General features: G+C 38.7%; 1 protein-coding gene across 15 annotated transcripts in view; it reads right to left on the reverse strand.

Annotated features, from left to right (window-relative positions):
* The window catches only part of LOC127876607 (uncharacterized), a 53,062-nt gene that overhangs the window by 36,162 nt on the left and 10,559 nt on the right, over positions 1-6,341 (reverse strand). The gene's annotated exons all lie outside the window — the stretch shown is intronic.

Consider the following 6,341-nt stretch of genomic DNA (forward strand, 5'->3'; position numbering starts at 1 on the left):
GTCATATCCATCATTTATAATCATCTTAACACTTGTTGACCTCCATCCGTCATTGAATATGGACACTTACAACATTATTTATTGTCTTAAAAGGTCTTATCATTCAACCTTTATTAGTTTAAAACTACCGTGTACCATACATCAAATATAACATGGTTTTTCTTCAATAGATGTATTTATAAAGCTCCGATAATGATATTTTCACTCTTCATAAGTATTTTAATCAAGCAATACGAACTAAATTTAAATACTTAACCAAGACGTGGGAGTTGAATATTGTATGAATGTGTCTTGTTCTGAGAAAATTAGGCTTAAATCATGTGCGTAAAGTTTCGTCCCAGATTAGCCTGTGCAGTCCGCACAGGCTAATCAGGGACGACACTTTCCGCTTTTATAGTATTTTTCGTTTAAAGGAAGTCCCTTTTTACAGAAAATCGTGTTTCGGCGGAAAGGGTCGTCCCTGATTAGACTGTGCGGACTGCACAGGCTAATCTGGGACGACACTTTACGCACATGCAGAATGCCCAGTTTTCTCAGAACGCGACTCAAATTGGCACAGATCTTAAGATAAACTTGAGATGTTTTACTTTTGTACAGATGCGTGGCTATAATAGTTGGCGGTTTCTTTGCAACAAATAGAACCTGTTTGGTGACTTTTTGATTTAATAGTAAAAAGTTGTTATTTTTAAGCTGTACTAAACATTTCCATTTTAATTCCTGTCATATTATCAAATTATAAACCAACGGGGGGATTTTTACTAATACCGGGTAGTAGAAAACTCTACATAATTTCAGTACTTCCTTGTGAATACTTAGCTGACCGTTACACTTTTCAATGGATTATGTCGTAAAGATGTGAAACACTATTTGTATAATGTTTCGTTTCATATTTGTATCAGGCTAATTATCTGTCTAGTTTAAGACGTACTAGGTTAACAATAAGAAACTGCGCAGTTTAAAATAAGAAATAACCAAAATGGTAAGTCAATGTTGCCTACCGAGAATAGTCTCAATGTTGCCTACCGAGAATAGTCTCAATGTTGCCTACCGAGAATAGTCTCAATGTTGCCTACCGAGAATAGTCTCAATGTTGCCTACCGAGAATAGTCTCTATGTTGCCTACCGAGAATAGTCTCTATGTTGCCTACCGAGAATAGTCTCAATGTTGCCTACCGAGAATAGTCTCAATGTTGCCTACCGAGAATAGTCTCTATGTTGCCTACCGAGAATAGTCTCAATGTTGCCTACCGAGAATAGTCTATGTTGCCTACCGAGAATAGTCTCAATGTTGCCTACCGAGAATAGTCTCAATGTTGCCTACCGAGAATAGTCTCTATGTTGCCTACCGAGAATAGTCTCAATGTTGCCTACCGAGAATAGTCTCAATGTTGCCTACCGAGAATAGTCTCAATGTTGCCTACCGAGAATAGTCTCAATGTTGCCTACCGAGAATAGTCTCTATGTTGCCTACCGAGAATAGTCTCTATGTTGCCTACCGAGAATAGTCTCTATGTTGCCTACCGAGAATAGTCTCAATGTTGCCTACCGAGAATAGTCTCTATGTTGCCTACCGAGAATAGTCTCTATGTTGCCTACCGAGAATAGTCTCTATGTTGCCTACCGAGAATAGTCTCAATGTTGCCTACCGAGAATAGTCTCAATGTTGCCTACCGAGAATAGTCTCAATGTTGCCTACCGAGAATAGTCTCTATGTTGCCTACCGAGAATAGTCTCTATGTTGCCTACCGAGAATAGTCTCTATGTTGCCTACCGAGAATAGTCTCTATGTTGCCTACCGAGAATAGTCTCAATGTTGCCTACCGAGAATAGTCTCAATGTTGCCTACCGAGAATAGTCTCAATGTTGCCTACCGAGAATAGTCTCTATGTTGCCTACCGAGAATAGTCTCAATGTTGCCTACCGAGAATAGTCTCAATGTTGCCTACCGAGAATAGTCTCTATGTTGCCTACCGAGAATAGTCTCAATGTTGCCTACCGAGAATAGTCTCTATGTTGCCTACCGAGAATAGTCTCAATGTTGCCTACCGAGAATAGTCTCTATGTTGCCTACCGAGAATAGTCTCAATGTTGCCTACCGAGAATAGTCTCAATGTTGCCTACCGAGAATAGTCTCAATGTTGCCTACCGAGAATAGTCTCTATGTTGCCTACCGAGAATAGTCTCAATGTTGCCTACCGAGAATAGTCTCAATGTTGCCTACCGAGAATAGTCTCTATGTTGCCTACCGAGAATAGTCTCAATGTTGCCTACCGAGAATAGTCTCAATGTTGCCTACCGAGAATAGTCTCAATGTTGCCTACCGAGAATAGTCTCAATGTTGCCTACCGAGAATAGTCTCAAATGTTGCCTACGAGAATAGTCTCAATGTTGCCTACCGAGAATAGTCTCAATGTTGCCTACCGAGAATAGTCTCAATGTTGCCTACCGAGAATAGTCTTATGTTGCCTACCGAGAATAGTCTCTATGTTTGCCTACCGAGAATAGTCTCTAATGTTGCCTACCGAGAATAGTCTCTATGTTGCCTACCGAGAATAGTCTCTATGATTGCCTACCGAGAATAGTCTCTATGTTGCCTACCGAGAATAGTCTCTATGTTGCCTACCGAGAATAGTCTCTAATGTTGCCTACCGAGAATAGTCTCAATGTTGCCTACCGAGAATAGTCTCAATGTTGCCTACCGAGAATAGTCTCTATGTTGCCTACCGAGAATAGTCTCATGTTGCCTACCGAGAATAGTCTCAATGTTGCCTACCGAGAATAGTCTCAATGTTGCCTACCGAGAATAGTCTCAATGTTGCCTACCGAGAATAGTCTCAATGTTGCCTACCGAGAATAGTCTCAATGTTGCCTACCGAGAATAGTCTCAATGTTGCCTACCGAGAATAGTCTCAATGTTGCCTACCGAGAATAGTCTCTAATGTTGCCTACCGAGAATAGTCTCTATGTTGCCTACCGAGAATAGTCTCTATGTTGCCTACCGAGAATAGTCTCTATGTTGCCTACCGAGAATAGTCTCTATGTTGCCTACCGAGAATAGTCTCAATGTTGCCTACCGAGAATAGTCTCTAATGTTGCCTACCGAGAATAGTCTCAATGTTGCCTACCGAGAATAGTCTCTATGTTGCCTACCGAGAATAGTCTCAATGTTGCCTACCGAGAATAGTCTCAATGTTGCCTACCGAGAATAGTCTCAATGTTGCCTACCGAGAATAGTCTCAATGTTGCCTACCGAGAATAGTCTCTATGTTGCCTACCGAGAATAGTCTCTATGTTGCCTACCGAGAATAGTCTCAATGTTGCCTACCGAGAATAGTCTCAATGTTGCCTACCGAGAATAGTCTCAATGTTGCCTACCGAGAATAGTCTCAATGTTGCCTACCGAGAATAGTCTCAATGTTGCCTACCGAGAATAGTCTCTATGTTGCCTACCGAGAATAGTCTCAATGTTGCCTACCGAGAATAGTCTCAATGTTGCCTACCGAGAATAGTCTCTAATGTTGCCTACCGAGAATAGTCTCTAATGTTGCCTACCGAGAATAGTCTCAATGTTGCCTACCGAGAATAGTCTCAATGTTGCCTACCGAGAATAGTTAGAATAGTTCACTGTTGCCTACCGAGAATAGTCTCAATGTTGCCTACCGAGAATAGTCTCAATGTTGCCTACCGAGAATAGTCTCTATGTTGCCTACCGAGAATAGTCTCTATGTTGCCTACCGAGAATAGTCTCAATGTTGCCTACCGAGAATAGTCTCAATGTTGCCTACCGAGAATAGTCTCAATGTTGCCTACCGAGAATAGTCTCAATGTTACCTACCGAGAATAGTCTCTATGTTGCCTACCGAGAATAGTCTCAATGTTGCCTACCGAGAATAGTCTCAATGTTGCCTACCGAGAATAGTCTCAATGTTGCCTACCGAGAATAGTCTCAATGTTGCCTACCGATAATAGTCTCTATGTTGCCTACCGAGAATAGTCTCTATGTTGCCTACCGAGAATAGTCTCTATGTTGCCTTCCGAGAATAGTCTCTATGTTGCCTACCGAGAATAGTCTCTATGTTGCCTACCGAGAATAGTCTCTATGTTGCCTACCGAGAATAGTCTCAATGTTGCCTACCGAGAATAGTCTCAATGTTGCCTGCCGAGAATAGTCTCAATGTTGCCTACCGAGAATAGTAAATAACGGTGTCTATGACTTTTGAACTGGATCAATGACTGCATTAGTTTTATGACGCGAGGTGGTGAAAGTTGTACTTTTAACAGGTAGTTCACACAATGTTATAAAAGTTGAGGTTTACTTTACTTGTTATGAAAGCTTAGGTTTGTTTGACTTAGCGTTCTGTGCGTTTAAGAGCCTGTATTACAGTTTGGCGTAATGACAATTATACATTTATGAAAAATTATATATTGAAAACCCTGCGTGGCCTAGTGGGAACGAGTAAGCTTTTGCTTCCAGAGTTCCCGGTTCGAACCCTAAGACTGGAAAATATGTATATACATATGTATATTTTTCTTGTTTATATTATTATTTTAAACTAAGCGAGATATTAGACTGATGTTTGTAAATTCAAATCATTATATTTTTCAAATACACGAAAATCTGTGAACCAGTCAATTTGCGACAGATATTTCAACACACGATGCCATACGACTGTATTTTCTGATAGTTGAAGCATTGTTGCAATTAATTGCAAATGTAACTATACTACTTTGCATTTCAGACATTAATTAATTCTGAGGCGTGTGAAGCTTGTGAAATAAAACATGTTCAATCTCATGCAACTTAGTTTGGGAAATACAAGATATGACGGTGAGCTACTTTAATTGACCCACATCGTGAGAAAATGGATCGTATGTTATATGTTACCAGTCTAGCTTTTAGAGCTAACATTTCCGAAATAAAGGTTCGTGGTTTCATGAGTGGACTGGGTAGATCCTTTCCTGGCAGCGTTTAACTCGCAGGTTGGTCGGAATGTACGCTGGCGGCATATGGCTTAAGGTCCATTTTCGCATGACGTGGCCATATAATTCCAGACTTTAGGGCGGAAACTACTGGTTGGTAGTGTTTGGTTGATTTGAGCAAATGAGTATGTTTCAGTCCAAGACGAAAAAATGAATGTGAGAAACGATATACTACATTCATGTAAGCATACATGTTATCATTTGCAAAGAAAAAATAGAATAATATGAAGACAAAACACGCTATATTGCACACATATACATTTAAAAAAATGAATCTTGAAAATTGATTGAAACTCTGCGTTTCATGCAGCGCGCTTTACAACCTTTTTTTGCTCGAACATTTGATAGCACATGCGTGCAAAGTTATCAATCAGCAATGTTTATTTGGTTCGAAAAAAATAAAAATGGACGGTATGCATAATGCACGATTAATTTAGTGCACATAACAGTATGTGGCACTCGTATTTGATTTAATTTTGAGTTAATCTTTATAGTTTATCCCGGTTGCAGATAATTTCATTTTATTGAGCACTATAAATCAAACTTATTTAAATTTACAACAAAATATAGAGCAACAATATATGCAATTAATATATTTTGCTAAATGCAATTGTTTATATGCAATTTAAATATTTTTTTTTGATAACTGTAGCCAAACTCAAATCATGTTGATTTCAATATACATGTATTAATATAAGGATTTCAGCGATATGGTCTGCAAGATAAAAAGAAGTGTCAGGTTAAATGCAAAGAATGCCTTATCAGAATACCAACTCTAATATAAAAACTTAAAGAGGGTAATTTATTACAGGAGTTTTTCTTTCGTTCATATATATAGCTACCAGGCATAAACGCTTTGCACCAGTATTGATTACAATGGCAGTATTGGCAGAAATCCAATCGAACCCGGAAGAAATCTAATGCATTGATAAGTCTGGATTTAAGATACGTGTGACAGAATTTGGTTGCGTATTTCAGCTTGTGAATATTTGTTTGTCTTAAATCCGTTGTTTGTACACTTCTGTATTTTAAAACTGGTAAACATTAAAACAGGGGTATACGGGGCCGTAAATTAAAATATGGATTTCCCCTTTATGGTTGGATCGCTGTTTAAAGAATTATATAAATTGCTGGAATAACTAAAGCTTTAAAGGTTCCAATCCGCCTACTCATCGAAACATTATTTTGAACTAACCATAATATTTATTTCTTGCAGGCTAATGTAGTACATACCTTTAAAAACGAACCTCGAAGACATGAAGCGGTAGTCGTCATCCAATAATGTTTAGTAATTGTTTATTTTTTTAAAGACCAGATTAAATAGCGAACGTTTTGGAAAATAATTAAGATGTATTTTTCTG

This window comes from Dreissena polymorpha, chromosome 4, assembly GCF_020536995.1.
Source record: "Dreissena polymorpha isolate Duluth1 chromosome 4, UMN_Dpol_1.0, whole genome shotgun sequence".
In the NCBI taxonomy this organism is placed as follows: domain Eukaryota; kingdom Metazoa; phylum Mollusca; class Bivalvia; order Myida; family Dreissenidae; genus Dreissena; species Dreissena polymorpha.